A 26810-nucleotide genomic window follows, 5' to 3' on the forward strand; every position below is an offset into this window, starting at 1 on the left:
AGTCATTTCTGTAAGATCTTCAACAGCCATACATTTTCCCTTCTGAATTTTTACCTGATTTACATTCATAAGAAAACTATGTTCTTGTACGCACTGATTAAATTTCTCAGTTGTCGTCTGACATCAGTAAATATTTATAACAAACTAGCTAAATAAGCTGCATTAACTGAGCACACATTTTTTTTTTTTTTTTTTTTTTTTTTTTTTTTAGACGGAGTCTCACTCTGTCGCCCAGGCTGGAGTGCAGTGGCCAGATCTCAGCTCACTGCAAGCTCCGCCTCCCGGGTTCCCGCCATTCTCCTGCCTCAGCCTCCCGAGTAGCTGGGACCACAGGCGCCGCCACCTCGCCCGGCTAATTTTTTGTGTTTTTAGTAGAGACGGGGTTTCGCCGTGTTAGCCAGGATGGTCTCGATCTCCTGACCTTGTGATCCGCCCGTCTCGGCCTCCCAAAGTGCTGGGATTACAGGCGTGAGCCACCGCGCCCGGCCAAGCACACATATTTTATTTCTGACAAATTACAGATCAGGGGCTGTCTTTAATTCAAGGGCCTAATTGGTATGTTTAAGTGTATATTAGTATGTGTGTTTATTTGTTGGTTTAGCTTCTTTTAATGAAAATTTACAGTATTGAGAAAAAACACAGCTCTCTATGAAGAGCTATGTATTTAATATATGTGCTTTTCAGTAATACGAGATTGGGCACATCTTTTAATCAGTAAAATGAACTAATATGGGATAATAATTTAGAACAGTATCTAAATGGAGGAGAAAACAAGATTGTTCAAATTTACATGATATTTGAGAGAACCGTCTCCCATACTAAGGACATCTTTGTTTAGATAGATTTAATGTTTCTCACTATACTTTTTAAAGTATAATCAAATTCATAAATTTTACACCCCAAATACTCTTTGTAAAGGCCCACGTTTTTCTGCCTTTGTCTTGCAAATATTCATCTACACTGAATGTTCTTTTAAAAATTACATATTATATATTTTTATTTGTAGATCAAAGTGCTGAATAAACAATTATCTCTCTAATACACCAATGACATCCTTAAATATAGCTCACTACATTAAAAATCATTCTAGTTCAATGAGAATATCAGCTATCAAACTGAATATCAGTAATAGTTATATTCAGATGAGGGGATCAGAATGTTAACTTTCAAATGGATTACTAGACTATCAAACTCTTCTCCATCATCCTGGAGACACGGGCACATAATACACTTCTTCTCTGAAAAGTGCAGAAAACAAAGTATAGTCATGGTAGGAATTTAAAATGATACATTAAGGAAATATTGATGTTGACCCAAATGTTGCTCTCTTTTTTAAACTTTCTTGAAGACCCAGAAGAACCAATATTTTATGACTCCCAGCTTAGATTGGACCCCCAAGTCTATTAAAATAGTTAAAATGGCAAGTAAAGGGGTAGGCAAGTTGGAGATATGTTTTATTTAATAGTCAACTTCTACATAACATTTGGAACATTGATACCTTGTTGGCAGCTGGGATCTTCATAACGAAGTAAGTATGAGCGCACTGATACCAGGAAGTGTTCCAGCCAGTCTGAAACTATGAGATGAGCAGCTCAGGATGGCTAGAATAAGCCCTCACTCTCTGTGTAAGACTTACACAACGCAGACATTCTTATCTCAGGATTCCTTCTCTGCTACCTGATGCACTTCTTGACTATTTTGTCTTATCATTAATTTTATGGCTTTATGAAATGTAAATTAATTTTAGTATCAGGTTAGGAAAAACGGAAATGAAAATATGGAGTCACATATAGTGCATAAGAAGATCAAATAAGGATACTTTTAGGTAGTTTTTGCCATTGCTTTCTTTCTTGAGTGAAGAGTTGATTGCATTCATAATTGATTCATGTGTTTCCATTTCACCACTGAAACATTACCAGGTCATCAACGATTCTGCCTTGGGTCAGAAAGCTTCTCCTGCTGTCACTCTTATCTAATCTTATAATGAAAAAATAAATGGCATGTTTTTGGATAAAAGCTTGCTTTCTGACTGCATTGGACGGTTGGCAGGAGCTAGAAATAAAACAAGCTATCCAACAACCACATTACTAAGAAGGCAGGCTCCTTTTACAAGATTTATTCCTAATTCTTTTGGGGTGAGAGAGCAAAATGTGATAAGAACGAGGATTGTTTGATACCACTTACACTCTGCTCGCCTCTCTCTAGAGCTCTGTCTTTATCTCATGAATTCCCTGAGACCCAGCAATCACATTTATGTGGATGGTTCTGGCCCAGCTCCTGCCCTGCCCTCCAGACCAGCACTTCTGCCTCACACTTGACACTTCCACCTGGATGTTCTGCCAACAATGCTGGCTCCAAAGTGTGTGCACCTCTGCCCTCTCCCTGCCTCCCTTTCCCTTGCCTTAATAAATCTCCCTTCTCACTTTTCTATTTCCTGTTGGCCACCATTATCTGTCACCCATCACTGAAGTCATGTATGGGTTCTTCTTTCATTGCCTCCCACCTAGACTCTCTATCAGCCTCCCTTCCAAGTGAAGCTCCTGTTTTTGTGTGTACAGTTGTCAAAGTCTCCAGACTCTCCTTGTAGCAATCAGTTCTACCTTCTGCTCTAAGATGTGTCTACCCAGAGCACAGCTGTCATGAGCTACCATTGCCCCCACGTGGTGCATTTGTACAAATCAGGAAAGGCATCCCATCTACAAGACACTTGACTTCCGTCTGTCAAGAAACTTCTCATTACATAACACACTTATAATGACTAAAATATGGTACTATGAAATACATAAATCAACAGGGTCACCAGGTGAATGGCACTCTCTAAGATTTTGCAGTGCACAATCTGCACACAACACTGAAGGTTGCCCTGTGATCCTGTCATCCCTTAACTCCATACATTAAATGACTCCTTATCACCTGTGAAAATAAGTGCAGACCTGTTAGCCTTGTGAGGAGATGCACCACACTTGACTTCAGCCTGCATCTCCAGTAGCAGCGCCTATGCCTCACCTCCTCACATGGGTCTGCTCCACTCCTCTGGTATACTTTCTCAGGACTCACACTTGCCTGTCATCACACCTTTAATCATCTATCTGCCTGGTACATTCTTCCTCCTTTTTTTTAACCTGTAAATATTTCACCCATTTTTCAAATGTCATTTCTCCTAGGAAGCCTTACCTTTTCTCCACCCCAAATAGGAAGTGAGCAGTTTCTCCTTTGAATCCACTGTACTTTGTTTATACCTCAGTTACAATATGCATAATATATTGCCTTTTATTATAGTTCTTGGCTCATTTGACTGATGTGTGCCCGATAGTAAACTCTTTAAAGATTGTGTCTCATTTTATGATTTCTTCAGCACCAAGTTTAAGATTTTATGCAGAATAACTTTTTAATTCACCTAGTTGAACTAAATCAGTAGGTCTCACTCCTAATAAGATGATTGAGTATAAGCATTCCTATTCCTTGGGAATCTTATCAAAAAGAAATTTTTTATTTTCTATTCAATTGCCAAAAAAATGGAATTATAATTATGTTTCTGGTCTTTATATGTGCATTATATTCCATTTGCTTTACTTCTACAACAACTATGTAAACTTCCTGGTCTTGGATACATAGCCCATAAGATACATGTTCACTGTTGTATTTTGCTTAACCAAGCAGGATTGAATATGATTCTTTCTTTTCTTTGTTTTGTAAAGTTAGTCTATCCTTGATTTTATAGGTCTTCATTTTCCAACATCTTTACTGTATGAATAAGAAAAATCTTACAAGGAGGGTGAGAGTGGTTTCTCTTTTTTTAACTGCTAGTTTTGAGAGCAGCTCACAAGTAATAATATGACAAGAAGTATTTTTGGTCTTCCACCTGCTGAGACTACCATGCCACTGTGGGTTTTAAAGAGATCGAAATCTCAACTGAGTTAAGAACTTTTAATTCTTTTTATCACTTTGCTGTTAAAACTATACTTAGTGGTAAGAAAAAAAATAATTATTGTTACTAGATTTGGATTAATTGATAAATATGTGATAAGTGCATGGCTTTTAAAGATTACAAATGTTTTATGGGACCCATAGATTCCTAGACCTGTGTCAAAAACTAGACCATGGATGGCAATTAAAGATGGTAATGATCAATGACACAAGGATATAAATGCAAATGAAGTTGGCAATATTTATATTTTAAAACCACCTTAAAGCCCCTGTTATGTCATACTTCCTCTAATGAGGGAGCTTAACAAATAAACACCGACCTTTGTATTCAATTGCCCTCTGAAATGAAAGCAAAGGAAAAGTTTGCTATTCCTCATAAACTAACTTTCTACCTTTTTATCAAATTCAGCATATAGTTTCCCTTTCTGTTTTGGCTTCCAGGGAAATCAGAGTTAACTGAGATTGAACTCTTATTTTTCAGGCCTGAAAATACATGTAATCCAGATGTTGAGGAACTAACTCATATCATAGTAATTTTAAACCACAGGGATTTAAAGGTCACTTGGTCTAACATTCCCACTCAAATCTGAAATCCCTCTACAGCTTCTCTGACACGTGGCCATTTTAGCTGCACTTGAATGATTCTAGTATATACAGCTCATGATTTCATGAAGGAGTTCTTCCCCCAGGGTTAGTTCTAAAATTCAGAAAGCTTACAACTTACTGAAATTTACCTTTTTCTTTAACTTCCCATTAGTTCTGCCCTCCAGAGCTATACTTGATTAAAAAAAACAAAAACAAAAAACCTTCACATGACTTTCCTCTTTGAATATTTATTTTAAACTACCTTGCCTTTCCTTAGATTTCAATCTGAACTCTGCTACTTGCTAGCTGTGAGATCCTGGGAAACTTATTCAACGTCTTCAAGCCTCAGTGTTTCCCTCTGTAACATGGAGATAATAATAGGATCCACTTCATAGGGTTATCTTAAGAATTTTATGAGAAAAAAACTTGTAAAAGTGCTTAACACATTGTCACTACCCCCGTGACTATCTTAAAGATCTTTTTTCCTCAAGTATGTTCTGTTAGTGGCTTATATGGGAAGCCCTGTTTCTCTCAGTTCATCTGCATTCCTCCATTTTTGTTATTATTCGAATTGCTCTTTCGCAATACTTTTTCCACCTCCACAGCAAATAATTAGAATGTGACAGTGATGCTGCCACATCTCCACAGAGTTAGTGAGCCCTGCTAAACTCACTCAAGTCCCACTTGTCTTCCTGTTGAGGTCTACCTTCTCTGCAGGCCAGAGCTCAGCACAGTGTCAAAGGAAACCATGTTGGTGATTGCCTACTTCTCTCTTGGAATCTCCCGTTCCTTCACTGTAACCTTTGATCCCCATGCAGAGCTGTAAAATCTGGGCTGCCAAGTATACCCTTTCTCATTCGGCTTCTCCTAGGTCTCGCCAAATATAAATAAATAAACTTACCTGCTCTGTGTTATTTTTCATCAGTGCCCTCATCTGACCTGGTATTGGTCATCTAGTCTTGCAAACCAATTGTGCTGTTCAGCTAATAGAAACCCATGGCTTAATTTTTCACCCTAGCAAGAAACAAACAAAAAAATGTTAATTTTAGGCCAACCTTGGAACTTTGACACATCCCTGAAATGACTTTAAGTCTTTGATAACACATGATTTCTTTTTCCTTTTTTTCCTTTGCTGTAGGTATCTTAACAAGTGCGTGTGTATGTGTGTGTGCATGCATGTGTACACACAGAGCATTGCAATCTCCTACACCCATTAACAATAAGTGATATCTTCTTTAGGAAGGCAACAGTGTCAATCTCAGGTAATTGGAAGAGGGTGGCATGAGATGGGCCTCTCAATAAGAAATCTTGTGACATACCTTAACAAGGGTGTCTTCCCCCAAAATACTTGCATTATCTATGGCTTAGTTCAACCCTAAATACAAATTTATCCACGATCCCATGGTATGAACATACTTATACATAAGAGATATTTCACAAATGCTGTTTTGGGGGGATGAATATTTACTATCAGCATTTGACTTTTTAAAAAAATTAAGAAATTAACATAAAAAGATAAAGAGAAGATTTTCAAATGCCTTAGGGCTAGATTCTCTTTCCACAGTATTTTCTTAATGCTCTCTTAATGTCAGATTTCAAAATGAATCATCCAAGAAAACTAAAAAGACCCTGTAATAGATTTTTCAATCAAAGTCAACAGAAGCACAGCTTTCCTGAATATTTCATGTATCCCCCAAAACAGAAAATAACTGCAATTTCTCTAAAAGTTAGGCTATTCTCTGAACATATTCCCTCAATCTTTCCTATTTAGAAGTTGTCCACAATAAATATGAGTTCACTCTTTGAGTATGAACTTATAGTTAACATGTTCAAATTTATTCTGCTCACGCTGGTTGCTGGCTTTTCTTAGAAACGTCTTCTATTGACTTGTTTTCTACTTTCAGAGATGTGGCAAATTTCAGAAAGCCTATATTATAAAAATTTAAATGGAATAAAATGAAAAAATAAATCAGTGACTCAAAGGGTTGTTTCAGCTATTAAACCAGACACTTTAGGTCTTCTGTGCCATTCACCATAAAGTCACCATTTAAGTTGATCAAGTTGATTAAGAAGTTGATAATGGCTAAACCATCAGTAAAGTCCATCTTATATTTTCACAAACATCCAACTTTTTCACTTATAAAACAAAAAATAACAGATTATTTTTCTACAAAAAGAGTTACAGAAACAACACAGACATATCATGAACAAAAGACATTAATGAGATTTATTTGATTGAAATGAGAAATTGGCAGCTGGGAGGGAGAAGTGGATAGGAAGGCATGAGCCAATAATAATACTGAACTGCGGTCAACCAGTTAACTAGTTACCTGGGCTTGCAATCTGATATCCTAGGTTGCAAGAATGTTTCTTAAAGTACCCGCTAATCTACACATCCTAAAATGTGCCATCATTTTGATGACTATAACAGAGTTTCCCTAAGATACATATTGTCTTGCTCTCTGGAAGCCTCTCTCTACCTCAAGATTTCCATTCTTTTCCTCTTTGAGACCCATATCATGAGGCTCTGAACAGTTATGCTCCATTCTCAGGGTCATCCCCAAGCTAGCGAGACCTTATCTCTGACAAGAGTTCACATATTGGTAGTGACTTGCACTGCAGCTATTTTTTTTTTTTAAATCCTTGACAGGTAATGTATTGGAAATATCTTTGGACTGAAAGTCAGCTGTCTTGAGAGTCATATCCACTACACCACTTACTCACTGTTTGATTTTGGGCAAATCACTGAACTTCACATATCTTCATAAGTGTTTAATGAGAATAACACTTGCACAAAATCCAATAAGTAATTATTTAGGGGCTGTTAAAACTAGACATGATCTTGGAGGCTGCACTCCTCTAAACGAGACCTTGTCTCTGCCCTTGAGAGGTTCAGGGTTTAGAAGGAGAGACAGGTATTTGAATTGGCAAGGAGAATACAGAGCAATAAGTGCCAAGCAGGGGGAGGCCCCAGTGATCTTCCTGGAAAAATGAACATTTCTCAGCATTACTGATAAAAGATATTCCTGGCACTGAAGCTTGTAGCAAAACAGATACAAAAATACGTCAGTTAACATAAAGTCAAAATGTACGCAAGGCCAAAAAGTAAGATGAAAATGGTTTGATTATGGCTGCTAGAAGGGTATCCTGTAGATACACGGCTGCATTTGAATCAATAAAAATGTATTCAAAATTGTGTGAGTGTGTGAGTGTTCAATTTTGGAGACAGGGTCTTTAACTTTCATAAGATTATTTTAAAAATAATTGAATGACCCCAAAATGCTAGGAATCAATGCTTTCTAAGGTAGATACACTTTTAGGGAATTATAAGTGAAATGCTTGGGTGAAAGTGTATGTTTGTGTGTGTATGCATACATAAATATATGCACATGTCATCTTCTGCCACCAATTTACATGATCCAAAAATTGTTCATGTTTCTATACTTACTATTATAAGACGTCAAGTATGGTAAATGTCTGTACTCTATGGAGTTGCTGAAAGTGTTTTTTGAGATTTCCAAGTTGACTAATATGTAGCTCCCTTTCAAAACACACACAAAAATACTGGCTTGTATGATCACTATCTCAATGAGGAAGAGAAGCGAAATCTTATAAATTACTTACTTAAATATAAGATGGCTATATCGGAGATATCTAACAACCTTTTATCTTAAAAGGAAATGTGCAAAGAAAAAATAGTGGGTTTTTTTTCTATTACTGATCTAATGTTGTTCTTAAGCCACACACTGCTGGATATCAAGAGGAAAAAAATGTTAAGTTTTCCAAGTAAAAGTGTTAAGTTTCTTCTGGTCTAAGGAGTAGTTATACAAGGTTTGCATTTTTTAGAGGGAAGAATGAAATATATAGAAATTAAAGTGGTATGATACCCGGATTTGCTTTAAAATATTTTTGCAAGAATAGGAAGGTGTGGGGGCGGGGGAGGGGAGGGCAGAGCAGAACGGGGGAGGGCATAGGAGAAAAAGAAAAAGAAATAGAAACCAAAAAAAGCTTTTTCATAATGAGTTTGCAGCCAGAACATGAGTGTTGTGAAAATTACCACTAAATCAAAGCCAAAACGAGAAAGAAATGACTCATATCAGCATCATCATTAATAGACATGTAGATTAGGGTAAGTCCACCACTACTGGCCATCTGACCTACAAGTGTGGGGTGATCAACAAAAGAACCATTGAAAAGTTTGAGAAGGAGGCTGCTGAGATGGGAGAGGGCTCCTTCAAGTATCTCAGATTTTAAATGAGTGAAACAACGAATTATTGATGTTAACAAAATGGATTCCACTGAGCCACCCTACAGCCATAAGAGGTAAGAGGGAATCATTAAGGAAGTCAGCATGTACATTACAAAAACTGGCTACAACCCTGACACAGTAGCATGTGTGCCAATTTCTAGTTGGAATGGTGAGAACGTGCTGGAGCCAAGTGCTAATATGCTTTGGTTCAAGGGACAAAAAGTCACCTCTAAAGATGGCAATGCCAGCGGAACCATGCTGCTTTCTTGAAACTCTGCAATGCATCCTACCAACAATTCATCCAACTGACAAGACCTTGAGTCTGCCTCTCCAGGATGTCTACAGAATTGGTGGTATTGGAACTCTTTCTGCAGCCTGAGTGGAGACTGGGGTTCCCAAACCCAGCACAGTGCTCACCTTTGCTCCAGTCGACGTTACAACTGAAGTAAAGTCTGTTGAAATGCACCATGAAGCTTCGAGTGAAGCTCTTCCTGGGGACAATGCGGGCCTCAATGCCAAGAACATATCTGTCAAAAATGTCTGTCATGGCAATGTTGCTGGTGACAGGAAAAATGACCCATCAGTGGGAGCAACTAGCTTCACTGCTCAGGTGATTATCCTCCACTATCCAGGCCAAATCAGTGCTGGCTATGCCGCTATTCTGGATTGTCAAACAGTTCACATTGCTTGCAATTTTGCTGAGTTGAGGGGAAAGATTGATCACCATTCTTGTAAGAAGCTGGAAGATGGCCCTACATTCTTGAAATTGGGAGAAGCTGTTGTCACTGAAATTGTTTCTGGCAAACCCAGGTGGGTTGAGAGATTCTCTGACCGTCCCTCTTTGGGTCATTTTGCAGTTTGTCATATGAAACAGATAATTGCTGTGGGTGTCATCAAAGCAGCAGACAAGAGGGCTGCTGGAGGAAGCTAGGTCACCAAGTCTGCCCAGAAAGCTCAGAAGGCTAAATGCATATTATCTCTACTACCTGACACTTCAGTCTTAATCAACGGTGGAAGAACAGTCTCAGAACTATTTCTTTCAACTAGCCATTTAACTTTAATAATAAAAGACCAGTTAATGATAACATTGCCTTGTAAAATCTTCAGAAGGAAAGGAGAATGTTTTGTGAACCATTTTGGTTTCTTTTTCATGAGGCAGTTTTAAGTTATTAGTTTTCAAAATCAGTACATTTTAATAGAAAAAAACAAAAATCTGTCACAGAATTTTGAGACCCATTAAAGCAAAGTTTAATGAGGAAAAAAAGAAAGAGAAAAAGAAAGATAGGTTATGTGTCCATGGCAACAAATTGATGATTCTAGAATCAGAATATATGGTAGTTCATTACACTATTTTCTTTAATGCTTTGATGTTTGAAACCTTCATTAAATAATTTTTTTCTTTAAAAGAGTCTGAGCAGAAAATAATTTATTTAAAATAAATGCTCAGTCTTTCACAGTTCTTTCCTCCTCTGGCATCTGGGCATATGATGCAGTTTATGGGAAATTTTTGTGCTGAGGGACAGGGGGCTTTCACTCCACACTTCAGGCCCGTGTGTGCTATCTTCCGGGATTTGAGGATTTTGCTTATATCCATGGTTAGGTGGCCTACCACGGTCACATTGTGTCTGGAATTAGTTCCTTCCAGTGGGTTCTTGGTCTCACTGACATCAAGAATGAAGCCACGGACCCTCACAGTGTTACAGTTCTTAAAGATGGTGTGTCCAGAGTTTGTTCCTTCGGATGTTTAGATGTGTCCAGAGTTCCTCCTTCTGGTGGGTTCATGGTCTTGCTGACTTCAGGAGTGAAGCCACAGACCTTTGCAGTGAGTGTTACAGCTCTTAAAGGTGGCACATCCGGAGTCGTTCATTCCTCCCGGTGGGTTCGTGGTCTCACTGGCTTCAGGAGTGAAGCTGCAGACCGCCGCAGTGAGTGTTACAGCTCATAAAGGTAGTGCGGACCCGAAGAGTGAGCAGCAGCAAAATTTATTTTGACTAGAGAAAGAACAAAGCTTCCACATTGCAGAAGGGGAACCAAGGGGATTGCCGCTACTGGTTGGGGTGGCCAGCTTTCATTCCCTTATTTGGCCCCTCCCATGTCTCACTGATTTGTCCATTTTACAGAGTGCTGATTGGTCCATTTTACAGTGTGCTGATTGGTGCATTTTTACAGAGTGCTGATTGGTGCATTTACAATCCTTTAGCTAGACACAGAGCACTGATTGGTGCATTTACAATCCTTTAGCTAGACACAAAAATTCTCCAAGTCCCCATGGACTCAGAAGCCCAGCTGGTTTCACCTCTCAACATCTCAGATGACTTGTTTTGGTGCTGCTAAGTTGTTGCTAGTTGGTCTGGCTCACTGGGGTCTCATGGTGGCACCTGTTATTGTCCTGTTTTGGTGCTGCTAAGTTGTTGCTAGTTGGTCTGGCTCACTGGGGTCTCATGGTGGCACCTGTTATTGTCCTCAGCCATTTGCCACCGGAAGGAAAATCTCTACACTCTTCATCCTGACCTCAGGTCTGAACTACTTCGCGTGTCTTACCATCATCTTTAAACCACAATGCCCAACACACAAACACACAAACACACTCGTGGAGGTTGGGATAGCAGAGGGAATCTCTGAATGCCTTGCATGTCAGGGTTGGCCATGAGGCACCAGGAACCTCAAGTTTATGCCTCAAAAGCTACTTCTGCTAATATTGCATTACAGCTCTAAATCATGATGTCTTACTCAAGTAAATGTGTAGGTTGCTCTGGAGGATCTGCCAGGGAAAGCAGACAACCAGCCCCAACACCCTCAGCTTTCCCAATATGCATCTGGATTTGCTATGGCAGCCCCCTCCCCAGCTCCACTGCCACAATATTCAACCCAAAAAAGCCACAAGCAAAGACACTACCCTTCTCTCTACTTTAAATCATTTATTTAAAAATACATCTTGTATTATCTAACTTTGATTCTAAATATGGAAATTTGCAGAACCCAAATATTGCCCCAATCCTTAGCCCAGGTACATCATTTTGGATAAGTCAGAACCTGAGTGAAAAGGTAGCTGCATAATTTTAAGTGTTCCAGTCCCAAGTTCATCCTTCTTTCTATAGTACCTTCTTAAGTATGTCTTTACTAATTTTTTAATCATACTCCAATCCATATTTAATTAACAATGGAGCTAAATGATATTCACAGGTGTTTTCTATGTCATAGCCACACTGATCTAAGTTCAGTAACCCTGGAATTAGAGATAGGGATAAGATATTAAATCAGCAATGAGAAGCACCATGAATGAAAATAGATGCTTATTCACTGCAAAGGAATAATGATGCTTCTGCACCTCTGCACTCTGAAATAAAAATGGTCACTAGAAAAATGTTTGTATTTTGTACTTAAGCAGAGAACAAATTAGAGGTAAGTTCTAAATACAAGTAATCACAAGGATCCTTTGTATTTCAAGTAAGTCCTTTTTTTGTAGGTTCATAGTCATGCAAATTACAAATAAATATATATTGCTGAATTAATTTTATTTCAATTCGAGGTGGGCTATCTTTGGCTATTTTAAATTATCTTGGAAAACTTTGGGAAGAACACTAGATTTGGCAAAGGAATTCAACTTCAATATATTATCTTTGTATGTCTTCTCAAATTAGCAAAATTTATTTTCCTCAGTGTATCTTATATAGTTTAAGGCCTTCAGAACTAATAATTTCAGCTATACAAAATTCTATGATTAGTAAATTTGAGTCAGGTACTATAAAAGATCAGTGCAACTTCTTCTTTATCCTTGGACATAATGTATTTTCCACAAAGTTTAGCAACTGAAAGTAAAAGAAAGCTTATCTGTTGTGTTGTCGTTTGTTGTGTTGGTTGTTATTTGACTGTGTCCACAGATCACGGGTTTGCCCATTTTTCATTTTCTATGAGCCCTATCTTCCAAAGGCCTTCTGAAACTTTATTTCAAGATCTGTTTTCAAGATACACTCAGGAACACACTGGTTCAGTATTTCATAGCTCATCACTGAATTCCTAAAGATTACAGTACAGTATCTTGAATTCCCTGGGATTTTCTATACCCCACTGAGTTCCATACCTAATGGATCGACTTGCACTCTAACTGTCTTGAAAATATATTAATAGGAGTTTTATATTTTTAAGTCCATTAAACATTCAGATGTCTGCACTCAGAATCTACACCAACTCTTTTTTGATCACTGGTCCAAGGATATAACTTTTATTGGATCAGCAACTCTCCACAGTTCTTCCTATAGTGTTCCTTACCTCAGAAAATGGCAGTGTTGTTCTTCCAGTAGCTCAGTCTGAAAACCTTAGAGATAGCCTCCACTCTTCTCCTTCACTCACACTCCACTTCTAGTCTATCAGTTTTATTTTCAAATATACTTCAAATCTAATCACTGCTTACTACCTTCACTATTCCCATCTGGGTCTAAGTCGGCATCATTGCCACGTTAGATTAGTTTCCTAATAGGTCTTCATGCTTCCAACTTGAATACCCTTTCATGATTCCCAACACACACACACACACACAATTATTTACACCACAGTAAAAACAATACTATAAAATACCTTTACTTATTTATGTAGCACACACTTCCATGCATTAGTTTGTGCCAGGAACTGCTCAAAACACTTTACAAATATTAACTATTTTAATACTTATTCTAATCCTATGTAGCGGGGACCATGATTATCCCACTTTACAGGAAAGAAAACAGAGGCACAGAGAAAATAATAATAATTTGCCCAAAGTCACCCAGCTAACAGGTCGGAAAACCAGGACTCAACCCTGGCAGCCTTAGCTCCAGACTGCATTCACTCAGAACATGTCACTGTCTTGCCTGAGAACACCCATCATCTTCACATCTCACACAGAGTGAAAGCCCGAGTCCCCAAAGGGCTTACTAGAGTCACATGTCACTGGTCTACCTTAGACAAACCATGAATTCTCCCATCTCAGGGTCTTTGATCCATCCCTCTGCCAAGAACACTCATCTTCCATGTATACATTTGTCTCGCCCTCTCTCTTCCTTCAGATTCCTGAGCAAAGACCAGTGAGGACTTCCTAAATTCACACCTGTGCCTTGCCAAACTGCTTTACTCTGCTTTTTTTTTCTCTGGAGCACTTATTACCGCCTAAATATATGCATTTGTCTGTTTGCTTGAAGATGTAAGCTCTGTGAGGCAAGGGCTTTGTCCTTTGTTCCCTGCTGAATCTCCAGTGCCTAGAATGTAGGAGGCCCTTAATTACCATCTGTTGGACAACTTAAGAATTATGGAACGAATCACAAAGATCAATGTGTAGAAGAAACATTTGTGAAAGAGGAAGTAGGCAACTTTGACTTCACTCTTTCTGTCCTGCCGCTTTGACCCCAGTGCTATTTAGCCTGACATTTTAACCCTGCTGTTTGCTTTTTGCTTCAACAGGACCCACAATAAAGTGATTCAACATATATAGACGATTAGATTTGTAATGCCATGAGCCAACCCTGGATATAAAATAATCCTAAAATATTTGTGGAAGATTATTCACAGTTTTCTTATGGTTTTGATAAAATTTAAGGCCGGGCGCGGTGGCTCAAGCCTGTAATCCCAGCACTTTGGGAGGCCGAGGCGGGCGGATCACAAGGTCAGGAGATGGAGACCACAGTGAAACCCCGTCTCTACTAAAAATACAAAAAATTAGCCGGGCGCGGTGGCGGGCGCCTGTAGTCCCAGCTACTCAGGAGGCTGAGGCAGGAGAATGGCGGGAACCCGGGAGGCGGAGCTTGCAGTGAGCCGAGATCGCGCCACTGCACTCCAGACTGGGCAACAGCGTGAGACTCCGTCTCAAAAAAAAAAAAAAAAAAAAAAAAAAAAAAAAAAAAAAAAAAAAAAAAAAAAAAAAATTTAAATATAACACTTTAAATCATGTATAACTATAGTACAACTCCGATGAAAAGCAGTATGGAGAGTTCTCAAAGAACCAAAAATAGAAGTACCATTCAATCCAGAATCCCAACACTGCATATCTACCCAAAAGAAAAAAAAAAATCATTTTTCCAAAAAGATACCTGCATTCGTATGTTTATCACAGCACTACTATTCATAATAGCAAAGATATGGAATCAACCTAAGTGTCTATCAAAGAATGACTGGATTAAAAAAAGGTGAGAGAGATATATATATATACACACACACACACACACATATATACACACACATCATGAAACACAACTCAGCCATAAAATACGTCTTTTGCAACAACATGAATGGAACTGAAGGCTGTTATTCTAAGTGAAATAACTCAAACAGAAAACCAGATACCACATAGTCTCACTTATAAGTGGGAGCTAAACAGCTAAACAGGGACATAGACAGTGAAATAGACACAGGAAATTCAGAAGAGGAGGAGGATGGGACAGGGTTTAGGGATGAGAAATTACCTAATGGGTACAATGTACACTATTTGGGTGATGGTCACAGTGAAAGCTTAGACTTAACCACTATGCAATATGTTCATGTAACCAAACTGTACTTGTATCCCCTAAAATGTATTTAAATAAACAAATCACATATAATTAATATTATTAGTAAAAATAATCCAAATATTCTACTCATGGGAAAATTTTTTATAGTTTAAAACTGACAAAACCTATATTTCATCAGTATAATTGATACCACGGAGGACGGTGGATCTCCCCAGTGTGGAACATCGGAATCGTCGTCCTCCTCCAGCCTCCCAGGTTCCTCCGCCACCCATCAGAGTCCTTCTTCCGCCGTTCCCTGCCCGGGGCCTCCCAGGTGATGAGGGCCGAGTACCCTCTGGAGGGAGCCATGCAGCCGTGACTTCCAGAGCCCTTGGGGCAGCAGACTAGCTGATTCTTCCTAATCCTTTGATGAAAACTGTGACACAAGATGGCCACAAATAAGCCCAAGGGTCAGAACTCTTTGGCCTTACACAAGGTCATCATGGTGGACAGCAGCAGTGTGGGCAAGTCAGCTCTGACTCTGTGTGTCCAGAGTTGGCTCCTTCCTGTGGGTTCCTGTTATCTCTGACTTCAAGAATGAAGCTGGGGACCTTCGCGGTGAGTGTTACAGCTCTTAAAGGTGGCACAGATCTAAAGAATGAGCTGCAACAAGATTTATTGTGAAGAGCAAAAGAACAAAACTTCCATAGCGCAGAAGACAATCCAAGCGGGTTGCCGCTGCTAGAAGGGGTGGCCAGCTTTTATTCCCTTATTTGTCCCCTCCCATGTCCTCCTGATTGGTCCATTTTACAGAATGCTGACTGGTCCATTTTACAGAGTGCTGATTGGTCCATTTTACAAACCTCTATCTAGCTACAGAGTGCTGATTGGTGCAGTTTACAAACCTCTTGTAAGACAGAAAAGTTCTCCAAGTCCCCACTCCACCCAGGAAGTCCAGCTGGCTTCACCTCTCATCTACAGTTCATGTACAATGAGTTTGTGGAGGAATATGAGCCTACCAAAGCAGACAGCTATCAGAAGGGAGCTCAGGATGGGGAAGAAGTACGGCTCTATACCGTAGATAGAACTGGGCAGGAGGACTACGGCTGCAATTAAAGACAACTACCTCCTCTGTGTCTTCTCTATTACAGAAATGGAATCCTTTGCAGCTACAGTTGGCTTCGGGAACAGATTTAAGAGTAAAAGAAGATGTGATTATTCCATTTCTACTGGTTGCTAACAAATCAGATTTAGAAGATAAAAGGCGGATTTCCGTAGAAGAGACAAAAAACAGAACTGACTAGTGGAGTGTTAACTATGTGGAAACATCTGCTAAAACACGAGCTAATGTTGACAAGATATTTTTTGACTTAATGAGAGAAATTCAAGTGAGAAAGATGGAAGACAGCAAAGAAAAGAGTGGAAAAAGGAGAGGAAAAGTTTAGCCAAGACAATCAGAGAAAGATGCTGCATTTTTATAATCAAATCTCTCTTATCTTGACTATACTAATAAATATAATTTATAAGTATTGCCACTGAAGGCTCAATTGATTGAAATTACTTTAACATTTTGGTAACTGTTGTATATCACTGAAAGCATGAATTGGAACTGCAGTGAAATTCAAATTTACTTAAAAAAGAAATTAATGTGGCTTCACCAAGAAGCAAAGTTCAACTTGTTTAGTAACTGCCAACAATTATCATGGTCCTGAATGTAGAGTGTGAGCCTGTTTCTCGGGCAATCTTTCCTGAAATATTAAAGAGGTGAGATGGGGGTGAAGAGGAGAAAGAAAGAGGACTTCCTCTGGCATTTTGTTATAAAGCTTACATTTAATATCATATTAAAATATCTTGGTCTTCTACTGCCTTGAAAAATGACAATTGTGAACATGATAAACTGTACCACTTTTTCAAACCATTGTTATGCAAAATTTAGAAGAAAAAGTTATTGGAATGGTTGTTGCATATAGTTAAACTGAGAGTAATTCATCTGTGAATCTGATTTAATTACCTGGTGATTCACTGAGTGAAGTGGTGTAAACTTGTACATGGAAATTTTTGAATATGCCTTAATTTAGAAACAGAAAAATACCTGGTTATATCATTCTGGGTGTGTTCTCACTGACACCAGGGGTCCACTGCCCCATGTGTCCTGGTGAGAAAATATATGCCCAGCATGGAGGACAGCTTTTGTATAGAAGAGTCTTGAGAAGTAACTGCCTGCTAGGAGCCTGTCCAAATTTAAAATGTGTGCCATACTCTGGTTCTTGAAAATAAGATTCTAGAGCTCTTTGATAGTTTTTAATAAACTTCAAGTTCATTTAAAATGAAGGGCCAGCATATACTTGTAAGATAATTTCAACTGCAAGGATTCAGCACCAGTTACGTTTGAATGAACCCTGTTTTTCTCTAAGATGCTGGTCCCTGGAAATCACTTTCTGCCAGTGGTGAGCATATCAGTGTTAAGTTTTTGATCTCCTGGGAGCAGGGCACAGGAAGAAAGTGTCAATAGTGCTAATGCATTTTGCACTGTTGAATGAAGAACACTGTAGCTACATTTTCAGAAGTTAACATCAAGCAGTCAAACCTGCGCACAGTGCAGAAAACATGTTTGTCATACACTGGCCAAACATCAGGCTGTGTCGCCATTGTGTGGTGTTCCTGCAGGAAGAATTCTAGCATGCTATTTGGGTACATAACTTCAGTGGAAAATATGCCGCTGTCCGATATTGTTTTCCTTTTGGCAGTGGAACTATGACGGTTGATTCAACAGAGTATTTTTTTCCTTTTGCTCAGTCCTGACTTAAACAGGTGAAAGATGTGTTCAGGCATTCCAGGTAACAGGTGTGTAGGTAAAGTTAAAAATAGGCTTTCTAGGAACTCACTCCTTAGATATTACATCCAATTTCTCATGTTAAGTATTTGTCCTTAAAGGGTTTGAGACACACATCTTTCATTTTGTATTTCTCATAGGCTATGCCGTGTGCAGAATTCAAGTTACCAGTGTAACACTGGCCAGCGGGCCCAGAAATCTCCATGTGTACTCATTACAGTCTTATTTAACCAGAGGTCCTAACCACTAACATTGTGACTTTGCTTTGAGACCTTTCCTTTCCTGTGTACTGAGGTGCTGTGAGGCCAACTGACAAAGATGCATCATGTGTCTTAGGCTGATGCCACTACCCGATTTGTTTAGTTGCAATTTGAGCCATTTAAAGACCAATAAACTTCTCTTTAAAATACATATATTTAAATTAAATAATATACATATAATTTACACCCACAAGAATAGAGCAAGTAATAAGTATACTTTATATAAATAGTCAATAAAAATAAAGTTAATAGTTAAACCTGTACATTTTAGTCACTTAAAAATATTTACGGGCCAGGCACAGTGGCTCACGCCTGTAATTCCAGAACTTTGGGAGGCCAAGGTGGGTGGATCACCTGAGGTGGGGAGTTCAAGACCAGCCTGACCAACATGGCGAAACCCCGTCTCTACTAAAAATACAAAATTAGCTGGCCGTGGTGGTGCATGCCTGTAATCCCAGCTACTCAGGAGGCTGAGGCAGGAGAATTGCTTGAACCCAGGAGGCAGAGGCTGCAGTAAGCAGAGACTGCAACATTGCACTCCAGTGGGCAACAAATAGTGAAACTCTATCTCAAAAAATATATATATTTTATATATATATGTATATATATACACGCATATATGTGTGTGTGTATATATGTGTGTGTGTATATATGTGTGTGTGTATATATGTATCTATCTATATATCTATCTATATATACATACATAGCTTTTATTGTTGCAGGCACTGTTTTAAGAGCTTTTTTAAAAAAGTAGCTGATTTACTCTCATAAAATATTTTATGAGTTAGATGCTAATACTAATATGATCCCTTTTCACAGATGAAAAGGAAACAGAGAAGTTAAGTAACTTGCCCCAAGTGGCACAGTAAGCAGTGACAGAGCCAGAGTTGGAACTCATCAGTCTCATTCTAGAGTCTGTTCGATGCTCTGCCTTCTTTCTAATAATCCTTTATTATTGATTAGAAAATTACAAATTTACATCACCTTATCAGAATTTAGATCTGCAGAATTTAGCACAATCAAGTTAAACTTGTTAGAATAAGATCGTGGTTTTTGCAGGGATATGGGTGGAGCTGGAGGCCATTACCCTTAGCAAACGAACATAGGAACAGAAAACCAAACCCCACAGGTTCTCACTTTTAGGTCGGAGCTGAATAATGAGAACACATGGACACATGGAGGAGAACAACACACACTGGGGCCTATGGGAGGATAGAGGGTGGAAGGAGAGAGAGAATCAGGAAAAGTAACTGTTGGGTACTAGGCTTAGTGCCTGGGTGATGAAATGATCCATACAACAAACCCCCATGACACAAGTTTACCTATGTAACAAACCTGCACATTTTCCCCTGAACTCCAAAGTTTAAAAAAGAGAAATAATAACCATAAAAGAAAACTCACAATGGCAACAGCTCAATTAACACAGTTTGATATGAACTATGATTTAATAATTTCCAGAATTTCCAGTAATTTCCACCAAAAAAGTTGACGGCAGCGAAAGCAACTTCTGAAAACTAAAATTAAAAATTTTTAAAAATTAAGAGACAAAAAGATGCCATGCAAAATAGTTATCAAACAGTGAAACAGGTTTCATGCAGTTTGCTTTTAATACCAGCCAAGATGGACTCAGTAATGGTATGGTAACAGATAGCAACCACACTTTAGTCTTTCTGTGATTTGAAGTGAAAAGCTCACTGATTTTTATCGAAAGTCTCAAGAGAGGGTAATGTGACAGACATGTAGTATGAATGTCATTGTTGTAGTGTCAAGCATCTCATATTTCACTGGCCACAGCAAGTCACATGCCCAGGTCTCCCTTTAAGCAAATTGTGCCATGCCCTGAATACTCAGAAATAGGAGAGCCACTTATTAACAAGCAAGTTCAATCAAAATTCATCAGCATGTGGTTCCCAGATAAATATACAAAATTAGCACTCTGATTAGAAGGAAGACAGAGCAGCAGGAAATGCCTGTAGGGCAGCCAACCAACGTTTTCTGCCACCATAAATGCCTGCAGTAATAAACGTCATGACAAAGCCAGCATTCATTAAGAGCTCAGAAAATGCCAGGCCCTGTGCTTCTTATGTGTTTTCTTATTTAATTCCCAAGTCCTACGAGGTAAGCATATGATTGCCTATGTCACAGAAAGGAAAACTGAAGAACGAAGATTAAAATACTTTTGCAGATCTTAGAGCTGGTAAATGTTGAAGCTGGGATGAGAACCTAAGCCGTCCCATCAATACTCCCTCTTAGAACTACTCCCTCATTGTGCTTCCCTTCTGAATTGCACATGATTCAGAGGGTGGAGCACTTTCTCTCTGGATATTCCTGGCTTTGCAATAGTATTCATCTGTGGATCTTGAGTGCAAAATAAAATTTGACACTGGTGGTTTAGCTATAACTGGAAAGGACAACTTCCACGGCATTTTCTCAGAAAGCCCGTTGTCAAGATCATCGAGAACAGCATGTGCTCCTCCAGATTACAGTGATAAGAAGGTTGATGTTGCTGAGAGCCGCAAGTCCTGATGCAGCAGCCCTTCTCAGGGAGAGGGACATTTCCGCTGGCCTCTGCTGAGTACTGTGCATTGGCTTTTTAGGGAGCAACTGGCTGGAACTGCTGGAAAACCACATCCATGGGATTCATGCTGTTGGAAAGGTCGTCAACAGGAAATGGTCAATAAATTGCCCTAAACCCACGGAGCTTGCAGAGGGGGCACTGTTGCCATTCTGTCTGGGCATAACCAGGCTGTCTACCCACTTGAAGACTATCAGACCCCTTCCATTCTAAGGCAGGAGTAATTGAAGAAAAAGGGAATCTCTACCTAAATAAGTTGTATTCAAATTATTCACCTACACCTCGGAATTTACGCCAATCATACCAAAATAAAATGTAGCTAGTGCAGCGTCTGGTGTCTGCTGAGCTGTAAATCTCTTCAACAGGTGCTTGTTGTTATGGGCTGAGAGACACTGATGATAATGCCCTTGAGGCATTAACCGCCTCTAACATACACACACACACACACACACACACACACACACACACAGTGTCTTCCTTATCTTGCCCTAGGTTTTTTTCAAATCAATTGGATCTCTTTCCATACTCTACACCCCCCTTGGATGCTTTCTTTCATCCTTGGGGTACACAAGGGCTCTGTGAGGAGGCCCTCAGGGCTTTCATTCCAGGCTCTTCATCATTCCGTGACTGATCTGCTATTCCAACTCCATGATCACCAAGGGATTCTAACAGGCTTCTAGTCTCCCCTGGCTATGCAACAGGTAGGATACTCTAGGATACAACACATCCATTCCTTTCTGTTTGGGAGGTGGGGAGGACAGGGAGGGCTGGGCAGGATTTGGGTTTCTCCCACTAAATCTTACATCACCATGTGTTGTGCTGATTTGGACATAATCTGCATGCCTTTTTACCTTCAAGATTTTTTATTCGGATATTCAAGGCCAAGCATTTGAACTTTGAAACACGTTATCTGTCTTAAGCACTTGGCTTTTAAGACTTTTGCCTTTGCTATGAGTTTTAAAACCCATCCATCAATCCAACTATGTCGCCTTTCTAAGCAGTACCTGCTCTCCCCCTGAGAGCCAAGTGCTGCCCAGTGGAGGAGCAGGAAGGAGGTGTCGAGAACTCTGAATAATGGATCTCAACATACTTTTTGTTAGACCTGCTTTCTGGAATGCTGAGTGTTTCCTCCTATTTGGAAATTATGCTAATTTATGTTGCATTTAGTATATGCCAGCAACTTCCATGACTTTAACCTTCAGTCCTCACAGAAACACTATGAGTTGAAGCTTTTATCTTTTTTCACTGATAACAAAGGGGAGTCTTAGAGACATTGATTAACTTGATGAAGTTCACAAAGGTAGTAGGTGGCGGAACCAGCACTGTGTTAGTCTGTGAATGTATGTAGATTAATGATACAAAGATGACTGCATCGACTGGTGTAAGCATCAAACATGTAAATGAATCTTGGTGGCCCATTTGGCTGGGACTATTATTGAGGTTTACACACATAGGATGGCCATTTAACTAAGGGTTAGGGAAGACTTCCTACAGAGATTCACACCTGAGTTGATTCACGAATGATAAGCAGAAAAGTTAGACAAGTGAAAAAAAAAAAAAAAAGAGGAAGGGAAAGAAGGGTATTTCAGGGCCTAGGAATAGCATGAACAAAAGCACAAGGGCAAGCTGAAATAGAATGTTTTACTCTCTGTTTTAGGCTATTTCTCCAGTTACCTACAAGTGATCCAAAATTTCATACCTTATAACAATAGTCGTCGTGCTCATAAACCTGCAATTTAGATGGAACCTGGTGGGAATAATTCATCTATGTCCTGTCTGGCATCATCGAGGATAGCTCAAAGGCTGGGACTGAATCAACTGAAGGCTCATTTACATGTGAGTTGACATTGGCAGTAGATTGAGACCCTAGCTGAGTCTGTGGGCTAAGAATCCGAGGTAGGCCTGGATGGCTCACGTGGCTGGGCTTCCTCACAGCATGTTGGCCGGGTTGCAAAAGTGAGCATCCCGGGAGATAATAAACCACATGGAAGCCGTAACACATTTTAAAATTTATTTTATTTTTATTAATACATAATATTTGTACATATTTATGGGGTGCATGCAATATTTTGTTACACAAATAAAATGTGTAATGATTAAGACAGAGTATTTAGGACATCCATCCCATGAGCATTTATCATTTCTACGCACTGAGAACATTTGAGGTCCTCACTTCTAACTGTTTTGAAATGTACAATACATTCGTAACACATTTTTGACTTAGCCTTGTAAGTTATGCAGTGTCACTTCCACCATATTCAATTTGTTGAAACAGTCACAAAATGCACCCAATTTCAAGGATAAGAGAAAAGGCTTCAACCCTGAGAGGGCAGAGCGGTGTTTTAGAAAAGCACGTAGACGTGGAAATACGACTGTGGTCATTTTTCAAATACACAATATAGTATAACTCTAAACATAAAAGAACAATACAAAATGCAAATACAGTCACTTTCCATAGCTATACTGTGTCTTTCTTGATCTAATCATTCTATTAGCTGCATGAGATCATTGATTAACTCATTGCTTACTAAGAGGGGGTTACTAGCAAAAAGCCAAGAAAAGAATTTAAGTCATTTGCCAGGCATCAGCATGAATTATCCACACAGTAGGCTAAACACAGGAAATCCTGTCATCACTGCACAAAATGCTTGTTGTGTTTTCTTGGCCACATGGCAAATAACCATTCATAAACTTTCTGTAACAAAGACTGATCTAGAAATTGTCAGAAGGCCATGAATGTATTCTTGCAATTGAAAGACCATTTTAAGCTATTTGTCCCAGCCACCACAGGGACCTCTTTTACTAAAGGCAGTGTTAATAAATCTTGACCAAAAATCTCTAATGATTTTGCAGAGCCATTTCAGTAAAGGTCCTTATTATTTGTGGAAATATCTTCAAAATGACTTGAATCTCTTACTTCATCTCAGTTACCAGGTCCAACAATCATAGCTCCATGCTATTTAATTGTAATGGATTGTAAAATGCTACATCCTACAAGGCCCAGGGTGCAAATGGCTCCATACTGCAGGCCATGTCAATGAACTGTAAAGTTACTACGCTCGGGCAACCTGGAGTGACACTAAAATGATTAGAAGCATCTCTTCTGGAGTCGTTTAACTCTAAATCCTCAGCTTCTTAGTCACCGCCCCTCCCCTCTATGGGCTCATCAGAGACCCAGTAGAGAAGCAATGATTCTTCTCTTTCTCCCACAGTGATGAGAATAGACATGATGGAGAGCAAATGCAGACATAAGCCCTTCTACCACAGAATTTACATTTTAGAAGGAGTGACAGACGTTAATCACACAATTACATAAGTATGAAATATAAATGAAAAGGGATAAATGTTGTGATGCAAAAGCTCCTGGTTCTGTGAGAGTGTATTGTAAAGAAACTGATGTATGTGTAGAGAAGTCTTCAAGTAAGGGGAGGAAGGGTGGAGGAAGAGGAGATGGAGACAGAGAACAACTCAGGCAAGAGCCTGAAGCAGGAGGCATGTGATGAGCTCAAGGAACTGAAAGAAGAAAATGGCATAGCACCAGGATGCTTGGACCTGTGGCCCTAGATGACAGGGGGAGGGGGCCTTGTCCTGAGAACAACGAAGGGCCATTCACAAGGTTTAAGGCTCCAGATATTTTAATTTGTTCCATTCAGGAGCAGGTCTTCCTTAACTACAGAAAGCCACATCAGGGTAGCCCAGTCGTTTTTTTGTGTTCCCCTTACTGGTCTTCTGCTATAGTTTGTTACCTGGACACTACAGCCGTTGTCCACTTTCTGCAGTGTATGTGATCTCCCTAACATGACTCTTCCTTTCTCCGGGATCTATACACCGCTGACACTTCATCTTCCTAAAGTGCAATTTTCATCACATCACTCTCCTCAGAAACTTCTAGAGGCAAATTCAGGATGGAAGGTAAATTCAAGCACTTCCTCCGTTTTTTCTGTTCCTATATGATCTGTCACCCTCACCACCAGCTCTACTCTTCCCAGAATGAATCTTTTACTTCACCCAAAGTCAGTATTTTTTTTCCCATCATCACACGAATGCTCATGGCATGCCTCCTTCTTGAAATGATCTTGCTTTCTTCCTGCCCTACTCTTACTCATCCATTAGAACAGCACCCAGATCCCACAACTCTGGAAGCTTCCACAGCCAGTGCAGTTTACATTTTTTTCTCTCTCTGGGATCTGAGAGCTCTTGTTACCTCTATTCTTCATATGTGTAACTGGTCATAAATGAATGCACATTTGCATTCTGTAACTGTTCAGATAGGTTTATCGTGCTTCCATCAAGGACACAAGTTTTTGTGATCAGATGCCACAAGTTCTATATTACTCATAGCTCTTAGTTGAAGGGTAAACTTCAGGGAAGAGGACAGGAGTCATTCAAGGATCTACACACAAACACTGCAGAATGAGTCATTCTATTTCATGAGCAACAGTGACATCTAGTGGTTGATAGGTTGCATGGCTTCTTCCGACCATAATAATTAGACAAGGCATTTAGAAAGAGAATATTACAGAATATTTAATGAACCCAAGTTATTCCCACCAAGTACACTGCTTATGAAGGTATTTCAAATATGGATTTATGTGTTCTGCCTGCCCAAAGGCTTCCTCCATCCTCCTGTGGTCCAACGACCCACAAACTGCTGGTAAGAGGTCTCTGCGTGAGCTCCTTGCAAACCGCAACTTCCCTTTCCCGTAGGAAGATCACCAGAAATTTTCATGGAGATTATGCGATTTTCAACTTTCTGCTTCCTGTGAAGATAGAGGTTTATGTGGATAAATATTTATTTTGGAAATAAAGTATGTAATTGAGTAGGAAACTTGAGATGATAAATATGATAGCCAGAGTAGAAACGCACTTGAAAGCCAAATGAGAGAAAGTCAGTGTGGCGTAGAGGAAGTTTGCGGGCTTTGGCTTCTGACGGACTTGGGATCGGATGCCAGGTCTTCCCATAAAGTCACGTGATCGTTATCACAGACTGACGTCTCTGGAACGCCATCTTCACATCCCAAACATCGAAGGCGACGTCTATACAGCCTACCGGGCGGCTTGGGGGAGGATTCCATGCAATCCTATATAGTAAGATTTCGGCCTGGAGCAGGTAGCCCATAAATAATAGCTATTCCTATGGCTTTACATTTTACTGGAAATAATTGTCCTCCTCTTTCCAATGCGATATTTTTTAAAACCAAAAATCTGTTTTTTTATCTGAAATTGTCAATAACTCATTCTGATCCTCATTTAAATTACCTCGTTGCTTCTGATTTCCGATGTTTATGCTGCAAAATAATGAGGCTGAGGAAAATATCTCAAATCTCTGAAAATTACGTAGGAATTCTAATCTGCCATAGACCTCAAAATCTGAATAATGATGAAGGGTGTAGAAGAACTGGAGCAGACTATAATTATTGTTATATATAACCGTTGAAAAAGTGACCCTTTTAACTCAAGGAACCTGGCTTTGTGGCAGGAGAAAACAGGCCTAGGAATAAATATGTAAACAAATTGATCGCAAGAAAATATTGTGCAGTCCTGATTTCTGTGGCCCCCCTGTGGGCAGCACGGGAATCACAATCACCCTTATAAAACGTGTTTCCTTAGAAAACATCATGTTGGTCTTCTGAGCTTTACCTGAACCTAAGGTAAAGCAAGATCTTGTTTCAAAAGTTTTCTTTTTTGCTTATTATTTGGAATGTAGCAAACATTTTTCTTATATTAAGTATTATTATATACAATGGTTTATTTCACAGCCAATCCCACAGATTAATGCCACAGACAGGCTTCAATTACGTAACTCCACAAATAGGACTGGCATAGGTAGCAAAAATGGAGTGATGTTCCTTTGGGAATACAGAATAATAGAATTTCTGCGCTAGAAGAAATTTGAGGTCTCCATTCTAAATTCTAAGTGAGTAGA

The 26810-nt window shown here is 39.3% G+C and overlaps 2 pseudogenes; both read left to right on the forward strand.

Annotated features, from left to right (window-relative positions):
• Positions 1-8776: 8776 nt before the first annotated feature.
• LOC126950856 (elongation factor 1-alpha 1-like) lies at positions 8777-15624 on the forward strand (annotated as a pseudogene).
• A 40-nt stretch (positions 15625-15664) lies between these two features.
• LOC126950857 (ras-related protein Ral-A-like) lies at positions 15665-16717 on the forward strand (annotated as a pseudogene).
• Positions 16718-26810: the final 10093 nt, after the last annotated feature.

This window comes from Macaca thibetana, chromosome 3 (genome assembly GCF_024542745.1).
Source record: "Macaca thibetana thibetana isolate TM-01 chromosome 3, ASM2454274v1, whole genome shotgun sequence".
Taxonomy (NCBI): Eukaryota; Metazoa; Chordata; class Mammalia; order Primates; family Cercopithecidae; genus Macaca; species Macaca thibetana.